This window comes from Corvus moneduloides, chromosome 3 (genome assembly GCF_009650955.1).
Source record: "Corvus moneduloides isolate bCorMon1 chromosome 3, bCorMon1.pri, whole genome shotgun sequence".
In the NCBI taxonomy this organism is placed as follows: Eukaryota; Metazoa; Chordata; class Aves; order Passeriformes; family Corvidae; genus Corvus; species Corvus moneduloides.
Genome location: NC_045478.1, coordinates 10,627,454 through 10,641,772, shown reverse-complemented (window position 1 = coordinate 10,641,772; position 14,319 = coordinate 10,627,454). Strand labels below are relative to the sequence as shown.

General features: G+C 40.2%; 1 long non-coding RNA gene across 2 annotated transcripts in view; it reads left to right on the top strand.

Moving 5' to 3' along the window:
* The window catches only part of LOC116442023, a 56,346-nt gene that overhangs the window by 32,762 nt on the left and 9,265 nt on the right, over positions 1-14,319 (top strand). Inside the window, exon 3 of one of the 2 annotated variants that reach the window (XR_004239350.1) lies at positions 10,712-11,887. The exons of the other annotated variant lie outside the window; for it this stretch is intronic. This is a non-coding gene — a long non-coding RNA (uncharacterized LOC116442023). Of the gene's footprint in view, positions 1-10,711; positions 11,888-14,319 lie in introns of those variants that run through there. 2 annotated transcript variants of the gene reach the window in all.

Here is a 14,319-nt window from a genome sequence, read left to right as displayed (position 1 = left end):
TAGATGAAAACACCATCTTCCTGGGGGATGGGATGGTTAGATGTAGAACTTCCCTGAGTCATTCAAGCAATATTCATTTCCCTGTTAGAACAGCCTGCTGTCAGTCTGTATGGTCAGCATCATCATGCAGCACAGCAGTTCTGTGCCACAGGAATGCAATGCTCAAGTTTGTGGATTCACCACAGACTTTTTTTTAATTTTCATGTTCTAAAAAAAAAATAGTCAATTAAAGTCATAAAAGCTGATGGGGAAGGAGTTTTAAAGCTCCAAAGTCAAACATCTGAAATCTGGAAGAATTCAAATGAAGCATTCCCCGTACCACATGAAATGGACCCTCCACACTAGAGACTGACTCATGCAATGCACAAAAAGGATCTAAACTGAGGCATAGCTACCTCTGCAAAGGGAAGGGTGATGATGCAGCATTCTCTGAGCTTCACAGAAGCTGAACCTTTCATTCTAGAGAACTTTCAAGACAGTAGATTGTGCATGTGCATTTATCTGTGCAATATGAGCTCTGTTCTACATGCAGTCAGCCCCCTCTGGTCTGTGTGTGAGATCAAGCCCAGGGAGAGCTCTGTGCCTGTAAAAGACAAAGCTATAATGGAAGTTGTTTGACAACTTTAACTGCAGTGGGGAGGGCCTGTGACTTGCATATGGAAGTCAGTGCAGAGCTCCCAACAGCCTCCATAAGGCTGCCATTTGCTCCATGGTTGTTAAACACCTGATCCCCAATGAAATGCCATTTCATTGCATAGGACAAAGCTTTTAAGATTCTAGTAAAATCTCCAAGTCCTATTCCCAAATAGTAGGGATATTTTGATTATATTCCCCAAGGAAAGCTCTTCTTTTCTGTAGGCAATGTGGTGCAATGAAAATTTTCTATTTTAGTCTTAAGAATATATTCTCCTCTCTTATGATTCTTATTTTCTAATAAATTCATAGAGAGAATATAAAGAACTCAAATTTAACTTATTCTTGAAATGAATCCACCACTTATTTCAGTAAATTTTAATTCTGACTAATCAACATAAGAAAGAGATGTGGAGTTTTATTCACTCCTCATCTTATCCATAAGGTTATAGAGATGAGGCAAAAGCCAAAAGGACTGAAGTCCTCACCTGAGACATCTCCATGATCTGGAAGAAGTACTGCAGAAATCCCAGCAAGTATGAGTCATGAACTTTATTCAAAATAGTGTCTTTTTTAATTAACCAGGAGCCTGTTACAGAGCATTGGTCAGTCCTATCTGCAGCTAGCCAGTACTGCTCCCAGAGGAACCAGACAGCCCAAAAGCAGAGTGCTCAGTCCACCTCAGTACCTTATTCCTGACAGATTGAGAAAGGCAGTACCTCCTGAAGTGTCCTCACTGGATCTACACTACTTCTGTTCTCCCAGGAGCCCTAGAAGCAGAGAGCTTTCTCTCACAGGCCCAGTTTTCCCACCACAAGATACAACAAAGAATTGTTCTTATTCCTAAATCCCTCTGCTGTTAAAATTAATGTATAAACCATAAGTGTAAAAGATGCTTTTTAAAATAGTACCCATGTTCGAGTTAATTTTTGAAGACAACCTATCAGTTGTACATCAAAACTTAGTGAATCTAAAGATTTCATGCATTTTTGCATTTGAAGTGTTTTTCTGTGTAATGTCAGGACCCAAGCTGAGATATTTTAATCAGTATGGAAATATTTATGTTTTAAGTCCCTGGCCATTACAAAAGCCTTTCTAATTCATCACCAGGATATTTAAAAGAACATAATTTCATCCTGAAAGCCCTTGATATGAGATCATATTATATTCTCTACAACCTTACAGAATTTGAGGGTCTATATGTTTATCAAGGACATTTTTATTAGGCACCTAGGATTTTAGGGGTTCATGATATGCATGATATAAGGACTTTTTCTAAGGTTATGCAAGTTACTTTTGGAATAGGATCAAAACATAGCCCAAAGCTCCCTACCTCCTTACTTACAGAACTCCTGTTATTGTATTTAGGTTTGGATAAACTTTCCTGTGGAAGGTGATTGCTCACAGCAGTTAATTTTAAACTTGCAGGCTTAGATCTGGCTCTGTGTGTGTGAACAGGCTGTCATCATGCATTCCAGGTTACTCTCAGAAATGAATGTGTCTTTCCTCAGCATTTCTCACTGCTGGGGCATCAGACATTCCTTCTGCTCTGCATTAATCCAATTACTAAACACCTGCAGACATGCAATAACAGTTTTTGTGCCAAGTCCCTTAGAAATGGTTTTATAGGAGAATGTAATCTGCTGTCCTGCTATCAGGAGTCACATTACACACCTGCCAAGTCCTGAGCTGAAAAATAACAATCAGCGTTCTAATTCAATGCAAGAATGTTTCAGGGCACATTAAAGAGACAAAAATTACATTCTTCTTAATTTTTACTGCCATGGAGTCCATTAAACATTTTGAACTTGCAGTTAATTTTATTAAAAGCCAATTTCAGTACTAAAATATTTACAGTACACCATGATAAAAATGGACTTCTTATGGCAACTTAGGCAAGTTCCAAAAGACCCATTAAAGAGAGAACTGTTTCAAGCACATATATTGTGTCATTCCAATTCTGTTCTTAGGGGTTTATCTGATAATCACCAAAATGCACTTCAAAGTGGAATTTTAAACTATGAAATAATTTGTTTTCCTTGTGCTTTTTTTAAACTTTTCCTCAAAGATGTGTGCTGTTTGTGTCTCTGTTTTTAAAGTGGTTGTGCTCCTCAGAGCTGAAACAAAACCTGGTTTAAGAAGGGAAGGCTTTTCAAGGCACAAGATTTAGCTGGGTGCCAAAGAATAATATAGTAGAATTGAACAGAGATTTAGAGCATGAGTCAACTGCTGACTGCACCACAAGTTTTTGTACAGCCTTGGGTAGGTCATTTCAGCCTTTTGTGGCACAGCTTACTTTGTAAAATGCACGTCGATGAATCATAGGAATGTCAGTATGAATAGTAAAAAAAATTAAGGCATTCCTGGAAAGACTGCCTGCGAGTCCTAGGTTTCCTGCATGAAAGTGTGTCCTTTACTAAACTGAACTGCTCATCTTTCCATCTTTAAGTCTATTTATATACACCCAAACATCATCTTATTTCATCATGGCCCATTAGCCTCAATTACAAGCATAGGAATTCAAACAGCTCAAAATTATTTAAAGAAATACAAAAATACCAAGCATAAATTTGAATGAAATTCTCTAGAATAGTCTGTAAGGTTGTTACCCCTGTTTACCTTGGCAAGGAATATACAGCAGTGATAGCATGCACTCTGTTCAGGAAGAGAAATTGGATTTGACCAGAGTCACCTGCAGTTTATAGCACCACAGTCACTGCTGAGGGCTGTACATGATGTCCTGAGGGGTCTTTTGCACAGCTGTAGACAAGACAGCAAGAGAGCTCTGGCCAACAAAGAGCATTCCAAGGCTACGGCCCTGTGTACTAACCCCTTCCAGCTAACTTTACATTCCCCCATCCCATATGTAACCTTCAGCCCCCCACTTGAAGCAGGCAGTCTGACAGTAATAGTAGTAGTCACAAGAAAAGGTAAGCTCTGTCATACTAATAATTTTTGAAAACTTAAATGCCCAGGATGTGATTTTAATTAAAATGCACACTGCCTGGCTTGTCTATTTCCAGGAGAAGGTTTCTCCTGCAGGAAGATGGTGACCTGTTGTACCCATTTGCCTCCCACACTCTGAGGTCAGTCCCATCATTACACAGCCTGATTTGTAGAGAGCGCGTATAGTGGGATATAAACATGGGAATGAATCTGTTTTGCTTTAAGTTTGGTTTTGCCCAGTAACCTTTGTATGAACAGCATTTTGGAATGATCAAAACAAAGGAGATTTTTTTTCGCTTTGAAAGGTCCTGTTGATGTTACAGTTTTGCAGTCTCTGGTATCGTTTCTAGTAAGAGGAAGCTATTTGGACTGATCCATTATTATAGTTCACTCATAACTAACACATATGGATGGTGAGGTAGGGATTTACAAGCAAGACAAACTTCTTCCATCAGTGTATGCCATGCAGAGAAGCATGTAAGGAGTTTTAGCTCTATAATTGTATACATCTGCCTCCACCCATCACCGTGTATCTGGCTCTAGGATTTGATATTTTTCATTAAGATCATCTCATGATTTTATATAGCATTTTGGAAACTTTTTTTTTTGTTTTACAAAAGCGACTTCAGATTCTCATGTCCTCTTTGGGTGAGTTGGATGGAGGATCATCAATACCTATATTTATTCATGAGCAGAGCTGAGAGAAGAACTGAAGTTTTTAAATCAATCTTAAGTGCATTAGAACAGTACTGAAGAAGCTGGAAAACTCATACCATGTTTTCCTCTACCAACAAAAAACTTGTATGTTTCCTTCCACAAAAATGTATAGCAAACTCTTTCCCAAGACAGCGCAGGCAAAATTCTCATGAATTATTATGTTCATGATCTGATGGCAATTCTAAGAGCCTCAGAGTGAAAGCTTAATATCACAATCTACTGTACAAGGATCTTCTTCTCCGAAGTAAAGAACTGCTTTGCCTCAGCCTTTCCCTACCATTCACTGCTGTCCCATTCTAGGGATTGATATTCCCTGCCTGTGTCACTGCAACATCACCAGCTGCTTTGCACACACAGAAGTTCTATTTGCAGGAAAACTGTGAAACATTACTCTGCATGTTCCAACTAATATGCATTTAAGATAGTCTAAATATTGTGTTTGCATGAGTAATTCCTATGTTATGGAATCCTCAGGCATCCACATAACTTTCCTTATTTATACTCTCTTTTCCCAGAAGCAAGCTTAATGCCCAGTCCCCTTTACACAGAAGTCAATGAGAGTCTTGATACTTACTTCAGCAGGAGGAAGGTCCATATAACTGGGAGTCCTATGCTGCCTAAAAATGACACAATTTTTTGGACAGAGGAAGGCCCCTAAGGCTCCATATGTTGCTCTCATGCTGGGTTGACTTATTTGAGGGGAAGGTCAGCCCATTGTGCAAAGGGTCGGGGAGTGAATAACACATTTGCTGTGTGCCTGGGAGAGGAAGCTCGAAGCTGGGAAGCAGGTCAGGCTTTTTAATTCCCATCAGGCCTAGCATCCTTCAGGAGTTATTCCAGCTCAGAGTCTGTACAGCTTCAGCGTGTGTTTTCAGATTTGTCTCTTTTATCCAAAAATCTCTAGGCTTTGGAGGATTAAAATGCAGGCCTTGATTATGGATCAAAACAGGAGTCTCCTCTATACTGATGCTGTGCTTGAAAAGACGATGAGAGATGTGAGCTGAAGATGGAATTATCCACCTCCATCTCTTTCCTACAACACTGTGTGAAATGATCATTCACAAAAGGTGTTTCAAAGACCTTCATTCCCAGACTTTTTTTTTTTTGCATATATGAATCAGCAGATGTATAGGAGAACATGAACTGCAGTGTTGTACCTCCCCACTGCTTTTCTTATTAAATTGTACGCCCTCCACATTGTCCCCACCTTCCCCTGCCCCTAGTTCTGGCCACACCCTTGGGTTCTCCCTATTGGTTCCAGTACCCCAACTCCGCCCATGTACCCCCCCTGCGCCCTGAGATCATTCATCCATGTGCTCTCTCCACCCCCCTCGTCCACAAATAAAGATCCCTGAAGATCCCCCCCAAAGATCCCTGACCATGTGGTCTCTCTGCCTCTGGGAACTGGCTTGTCACCATGTAATAAAAGTTCCTCTGAGGTCCATATGGAGGGACCCTTCTCTCCCCCTTACTGTAACTGTGTTGCAGGGCCAGCAGCTAGCTGGAGAAGGAGCACAGGGCCCTCCGGGAGGACTATGGGAGAGCGGAACTGCCGCTCTATCCTAAGCAGCCCCGCAGAGCTTTCCAGGATGGCTGCGGCTTGCTAAACCAAACCCAGCAATGCAACAATGAACTTTATACCAGTGGACTCCTTTTGCCTAGGAAACCATTCCCTGTCTATGATGGTTCCCTCTGGATAGAGAGTAACTTTCACAGCTGTGCAGTCCAAATGGCACAAAAGTTTCTCTGACAGAGATTTAGATGCTATTATTATGCATTGGAGAGAAAATATACAGAAAAATCCAATCAATTTGCAGTCAGTCTTAAGTTGGTTTTTTAAATTTTTTTAAAAAATTTTTTTTTAATTTTTTTTTAAAAATTGTCTATTGGTTCTAAAATCAAGACCAAAATAAGTATAAGATGTACTTTTCGTATTTCAGCAGACAAAAGGCAGTAGTTTAATATTCCACACAGAAATAGAAAGTCAGTACTTGTAGAGAAATGGCTGAGTGAAGGGACATGTATACGTGCACAAACCAAGCTATATTAGTGAACTGTCCTTGACTAGAGAAAAAAGAGAAGAGCAATGCTGATGTGGCAAGCCTACAAGGTGTTGGGGAGGGGGATGCTGACCACAGAGAGAGGAAGACTTATGTTAGTTAGTGGCGTGCATATTAATCTGTAACCAATCGCTTGCTATTAAAGGCCACGTGAACAGTAGCTGTAACCCAATAGTATGGAGCTTGCTTACACGTGCTTGGGGAATTAGGGTATAACTATGGGATTGACAATAGAATAAATGGAGTTCCATCATATCTCTATGAGAAGCGTGGTTCATCCCGGCAGATCTCTGGCTATTAGTACTTTGATTACCTGCCTGTTTTTCCTTTGATTAGACTTGAGCTCAGGCAGAACAGAGTGTTCAGAAAGAACATTTAAAGCTCCTGGCTGAATTTACTAAAATGAGACTAAATCAGACAGGACAAAGATCACCAGATAATCTTACTGTGACGGACAAGTATTGCCAAATAAAATGATACTTATTTGAAGCAATGCCCAGACGCTAGAGTTATCATCTCATGGAAGGCGTACATATTATCTGCTGGAGGAACTGATCAGATAGAGCCCGGGAAAGCTGTCTTGAAAAGAACCAGCCACAACTACAACAAATTATCAAAACCCATGCACAGAACTGGGAGATGCTTACAATCTCCTGAATTCATGCTCTTGCCTTAAACTCCTCCACTTGTCAGAGCACACTCATGTATCACACCTAAACTATTAGGGAGCCAGTTGCTACCAATCATCTTCAGCCCTGTCCACCAAGATACTATCCTCTCCTTTTGCCTCTTCATGCCATAGGATCATGAGTGATGAAAGGATTAATCCACCGGTTTAATTCCACACACAGAACAAAGTTAAGAACAATTAGAAGACAATAGATTTAAAATCAAGAACATAGAGTGTATAAAATGTACAAAAATAGATGCTCTGATATACTCTTGAATGGATTTATACTAAAAAATATCCTAGGGTCACGTATCACCATTTTAATGTTTTATCATCCAGATTTCACCTTTGCTGTAAACCCACTGTCCCTGTCAATATCTTACCCTCCACTTGTTCAACACAAACTTTGTCACTGTAGTTGGCTGAGGTAAAAACTGCTGAAAGGCATAAAGCTACTTTAACAACTTGGAAATCTGCATCATCTTTGCCCAAACTATTACTGAAATAAACATCATATGATACACAAACATGTCAGTGATATCCCTCAGTCAGTGACCTGGAGGAACAACTGAAAACCTGCAAGGATAAAGCTGTCTTTAACACCAGCATTGAAAGGAAGTTTCAATGATACACATTTCAGGATACTCTGCCATTTACTTGGGGATTAAGTGAAATGGCAACACTTTCAAAAATCCTGGAATGCTTTAGAACCTTTCAGAAAACTTACCCAGAGTTTAAGAACTGGAGCAGGTTAGAAAAATACAATTTGCATGACATTTTTGAGAGTATTCATAAAGCTTCACTTGGTGGTCACAAGCTTGATCTCTCTAGACACATCCTCTACAGGGACAGGAGCAAGGTGGGCTTCCCCTGGGAGCCTTCTGACTCTATCAGACTGAGCAAACCTTTGTGAATAGCCCCTTTCAATGTAAAATGAACACCATGTTTGGATTACCTATCGTCATTCTCAGGCCAGCTCTAGCCATAAATCTGAATGCAATTCACAGTGCAGGTCACATCACAGTACCTCCCTCTTGGCTCGAGCCCAGTGGCTCTGTGTGAGCAGTTGGTTTAAGTGCTCTGCTGGAGCAGAGCCATGCTGCTCTGCACCTCACCGGATGCAGCCCCAGATGGGCATGTGCATATCCGTATACAGGAACTTCTCTGAGGTCATCAAGGAGTTAAAATCAGACAGTACATCTACCACAGCCCTTTGAGCTGTGATCCAGTCAAATTTTACAAGGTAAACAGGATCAAGATGGGTCATACAAGAAGCAGAGACATATAGAGATCCCCAGAGGCTGCAGGGAGTTATTTTAATAATGCAAGAGGTGACACTTTTCTCCATGCACTAATACTGAACGCAAATCAGACACCCCAACCAACTGTGACCAGAAAAGAATGGGCAAACTCATAGGAAACAGGAAAGAAAGAAGAGAAATATGTTCATTTTAAATATGTTCATCCTGATGGGAGACTGTCATAGTCCTGTTATAGTTAGCTGTACAGATAGCCAAAACAGTAAATACTTGCAATGAAAGGTTAAAAGTAAATTAATGCTATCCATTTTCTCAAATAGAACAAAAAGAGCATGCTTTCCAATTTCTCTTTTATTTTTCTCCAAATTATGTTTCTAAACAACTGGTGAGGTCTTACTTTGAATATTGTGTGCAGTTTTGGGTGCCACAATATAAGAAAGTTATTGAACTATGTGGGAGTGTCCAAAGGAGGGCAACAAAGATGGTGAAGGGCCCTGAGGGGAAGTCATGTGAGGAACAGCTGAGGTCACTTGGTCTGTTCAGCCTGGAGGAGACTGAGGGGAGACCTCACTGCAGTTACAGCTTCTTCATTAGGGGAAGAAGAGGGGCAGACACTGATCTCTTCTCTCTGGTGACAGTGACAGGACCAGAGGGAATGGCCTGAAATTGTATCAGGGGAGGTTTGGGTTGGATATCAGAAAAAGGTTCTTCACCCAAAGGGTTGTTGGGCACTAGAACAGGCTCCCCAGGGAAGTTGTCGCAGCACCAAAGCTGACAGAATTCAAGAAGTGTTTGGACAACAGTCAGGCAGATGGTGTGGCTCTTGGGATGGTGCTGTGCAGGGCCAGGAGTTGGACTCAATGATCCTGATGGGTCCCTTCCAACTCAGCATATTCTCTGATTCTATGATTTTATGAACAACAATAACAAAATCAAAAAATTACATTTTTAATTGAAAATTAAACATGAAAAATATCATATGTGACAGGAAAGGTCATCTCAACTCTAGTGATTCTCAAATAGTTTCAAATAAATAAACAGTTTTTTCACCTTTTGTTCCCAAATAATATGCACAGTTCTATTGTATTTTGGGGGTCTTTTTCAATTGCTGATGGCATTTAGGGGTTTTGTTTTGGTTTTCCTTTTTCTTCTTTTTATTTTAATTCTGAAATGGAAATATTACAGAGCATGCAAGTAGAAGTCTCACGCTTGGTTATCAGCCTGCAAGGTGTTTGGGGATACCACCAACTAAAAACCACTAATGCATAGCACATTTTACAATGAATACAGTCCAATCATAAAGCTGAACAGAATTTATTCAGCCACACAGGAGCCAGTATTTTCAGCCATTTTTATTTAATTGTTAGGTAAGTTGACCAGCAAGACAGGCAGGCTCAAGCAGGTGAATCCAAGGCTCAGACCCCAAGGTCTACTGCTTCCTGCTGCTCCATTGGGTATTTTGCTGAAGGAGGAGGGCTGCAGGTTTCCTGCCCCAGGCCTTTACCATCAGCAGGATGCTGAGCACCCAAGCAAGAAATGCTCCCTTTGGTGACCTTACTGCAGCTTTTCAGCACCCAAAGGGGACCTACAAGAAGTTTGGAGAGGAACTGTTTACAAGGGCATGTAGTGATATAACATGAGAATGGTTTCAAACTGAGGCTAGGTTTAGATCAGATGTTAGGAAGAAATTCTTTACTGTGAGGGTGGTGAGGCACCAGCACAGATTGCCCAGAGAAGCTGTGGATGCCCCATTCCTGGCAGTGTTCAAGGACAGGTTGGATAGAACTCTGAGCCACCTGGTCTAGTGGAAGGTGTCCTTGCCCATATCGTGGGGATTGGAACAAGACGATCTTTTAGGTCCCTTCAACCCAAATTTTCTATGCTTTTATGATTCTCTGAAAACTCCACTCAAACCCAACTGCCTAGGAAACAGTGCCCAGGAAACAGAATAGCCCTTCAGGGGAAATTGCAGCAAGAAGGCAACTTTGATGTTTCTCCTGACAGCTTTTCAAACAACAGCCTTCGACCAGAGGCAAGCGAGAGCTGAGCGGTGCTCACAGCCCGACCGCTCAGCTCGGCACGCAGCATCTTCCAGCGCCACCTGGTGATCCCCAACACCTCCCTCCTCCCTGTCTCACCGCACAGATGAGGGTTTCCAGGCTGCTTTTCTCCATCAACATGATGGAACTGAGTACAGACTTGGATACACTAAGTTCTGTTTCTATAGTGGACCTAAGCAACAGAAGCTGGCTGGCTGCTGGATATGCCACTGCTGTGGTTTTTTGTACCTTTTCTTGCTAACTTTTTCTGGGGAGAAATAGAGTTTTACTTCTAAACCAACAAAAGGAATAGTTAATGGAAATTAATTAATTTCATAGACAAGACCCTGATAAAGTAATAGCAGCTTACCTTTCCTCTCTGTGCAGAAGAAGAACTCTGAATGGCTGCCCAGTTCACTTTCTAACATGGAAAGAAAAGAAGTTTGAAACTACATTAACAGTCAACTGTTGGGAGACAGATGAGGAGACCAAACACACTGTTACCCTGGGACTGGATCATGCACCCACTGCCCAGCAAAAGCATTCAGGCACTGATTTCAGAGGGAGCTGTTTGTACTCAGTAACTGCCTATCTGATCACCCAAGGGATGCCACATCACACAGCAATGGAAGTGGGCATGTACTTCCTTGTCACCCCAGAGAAGATAAAGCGAGGTCCAAATCTGAAGAAAAATTGTGTCATGAAGGGCATGAGGATTATATTATAATAGAAGTTAGAGTTGCATTTCATGAAATCATCAGTTCATAAGTTCATGGCTTGAAACAAGGCTGTTCAATGTACCCCTGATACAGCTCCAAAATGAGCACTAAGGAAAGGGCAAGATCTTCACATTTTTGCATTTTTCTCTCTCCATTAATAAAGAACGTATGTGGAATATAAATCTGGAAGGAAAACAATCACTAAACAACACAACTGCAAAAGTCGTTTCTTAAAAGCACTTATCCACCTGGTATGCACAAAATAAAATTTAAGATCAGTGGAATGACTGCATTTTAAAACAATGGATCTGTGCAGATGTATGATATCTCAGATACATAAAAAGAGATGGGTGCAGGAGACTAAGTATTGCTACTTTCTACAAAATCAAGAAATACTGTGGAAAATAAACTAATACCTTTTAATTAATCCAAGAAGCTATAACAGTAATCATATTTATTAATGAGATTCTACTATAGAAACAAATACTAAACACAAAACCAATCACTGGATTATTTTTTGCATTGAGTAAATGAATCCAGACAGGTCTTCAAACATTTCAGTGCTCTAACTGTGAATGAGTAATACAAAGTCAAGGAACTCTGACAAAATACTAGAAAAGAGTTTAAAAGTATAGGTCTCTGATGAATGTGTAAGCTCATCCAGTTCACCTAAAATAAGTCCTGAACTTCTGTCTAAATGTCCTGGGTGTAGTAAACTAGAGTTCCTAGATTAAATTCTTACTTCTCCTGTGGGTATATAAGTCACATAGACAGAACTTCTCTCTAGAGGCACTCAAGTGCATCCATTCTTACCACAGGCCATACTGGAAACTCAGGCACTTCCATTAGGAGGCCTGGCTATTTCAAAGTGGAAGTTGATAGAGTTCAGAAAAACACAGCAGAATGCCCCCAAAGAGGTAAAATGCTATTTTATTGCACGAGCAGTGGTTTGCTTTCTGTTTCTCCTTTATGAAAGGTGCAACTGCATACCACCTTGCAAACATTTCCTAACTCTTTTCAAAGGTCTCTTGAGACCTTCAGGAAGAATGGAATGAAACTCATTTTGTGCTCCTGTAAAATGTGTACAGTTGGCCTCTGGAAAATTAAATAACTGATTTCCAGCCTGATATCTGACATTGGTGCTACTCCAGCCTTGGCTTTTATCTATATTCTAGAGCATGTGGGAGTACTTCTGGCTGCCCTTCTCAATAAAATGCAAAGAAAATTAGATTCTTTTCCCTTGCCCATTTTAGCAAGAGTCCATCATAAAACATATATAACATTTGCAAATATATTTTTATTCCTAGTATTTATTCCAAAGGTTTCTCAGCTATTTTAGCACCATTCTTCTGACTCTCCTTAAGCTAGTTTTTATTTCATTCTATTTAAAATCAAAAGTGTGTCCTCTCCTAGGCTTCTTCTCACCATTGAAACAGTTGGGTTTGAGGAGTGGCAATCATGGAACAAAATACTGAGATGTTTGAGGGGCATGGAGAACAACTATGCCCTTCCTACTCTTTTGGAATTTCTGAGTGACTGCAACCTATAGTTTGTGTGGGCATCCTTTACCCCTTCACATGAGTAAAGTCCAGTTTATGGCTGCTAAATACAGCACAGCAAAGGGTGAAGTATTCTAGTTTACTAGAAAAACAGTTTTACCAATGCTAAGTATATCAGTACCAGTAGTACACTTCCATCAATGTACTATGCCTTCCTTTTTTATTGCCTCCCCATAAGACAATCTCTCTATTTACACACATTCTCCTTTTACTTTTTCTTTTTTAATTCACTCCATTTTTTCAGTGAATTATTTCATACTAGGAAAAAAATTTAAAAATTTCTTTTCAGATTTTAATAAGAAGTGTGGTTGAAGTACTTAAGAGAGATCATTTCATGATAGTCAAGAAAATGAATCCTTTTTTCTGACAGATTTGTGTTTCATGATTGGCTCACAGTTTTAGATGAAAGATACAAATGTTACAACATTAATTCACTCTTGATGATTGTCAGACAATATACATGGGGGAGAGATGCTGTGAATATTTCAAAGTGAGGGAAAATAAATTATTAGATATCACACAGTCCTTAGAGGAGAGAATTCTCCATCCTACAGTGACTAATTATGAGAACAAGTCATATGAAGTTTTTCTCTGTGAAAGCTGACTTTGTGCCATACCTTTTCCTTCAGCAACACTGATAAGGCCTCCTACCTTTACCTAGATGTCTGTTTTCATAGTGCATGATGGAACTTCAGCTTTGAAAGATATATAAAATGTGGCTGAAACCAATCATCAAAATCAAGAGTAATCAGAGGGGGTGTTCAGCCAAGTACACAGGCAGTGAGCTCTAGCTTTAGCAACCCTAAACCAATTGCCTAAGTTGCCTGGGCTGTCCCTGGAGAAAGGTGTAGGAGACCTCAGAACTTACAAGGGAGACCCAGCATATGTTACTTTCCTCTCTCCCTCTTGTGACCCAACAAGGAACTCAGGATTTTGTCTTTTCCTCATATGTTTTGTATTTTCCTTACTATTCAAAGCAGTTGTTTATAAAATTAATTCCCCTTTCTGTCTCCATTGACTTCAGTTAGTTCCAGTGCTGAGCACACTAACTTCAGTTTCTGAGGCAGCGTGAGGCACAATTTATACTCTGCTGGATCACTGTGTTAGGAAGAGTCAAGCACTGTGTCCTGACAGCAGACATCTCTGGCATTGCATGACCAGTAAAATTTGCAAAGCATCTGTGGGAGATTTTCAGCTAGGAAGGGAGGTGTCTACTACTTTTAAATGCCTGAGTTTTAGGCAGAAGTTAAATACACTGGACTCTGTCATTAATCCCCTAAGAAAATCAGGTTAAAAGTAGTACTGAAAACCTTATATTCTGTGCATAAGTAGCTTTTATTGGCTGAGTGAAAAACTACCAAGATGTGAAAGATGTTTTTAAAAGAGAAATTGCAAACACAAAGACTGATTTGATACTGGCTAATGCCACATCTACACTGGAGAAGATCAGCATGGCCCAGCGGATGAAAGTTAACAGGCTGCTCAACCCAGCTAAACGTCTAGAACCAGATTTCCCTCCTCATGTTGAAAAGTCCATTTCATGAGAGAGTATAGACAGAAGAGGCCCAAACAGAAAACTTACAATATAAGCAAAGCATTTTGGCTTAAGACTTTAAGAATGCAGAAAGATTATCATTTTGTGACTTGCAGATTTCTGTTGTACATTTTTGCTTAGGTAATCTCTTTCCAGATGTACATCTTTTGTTTAAAATGGCTT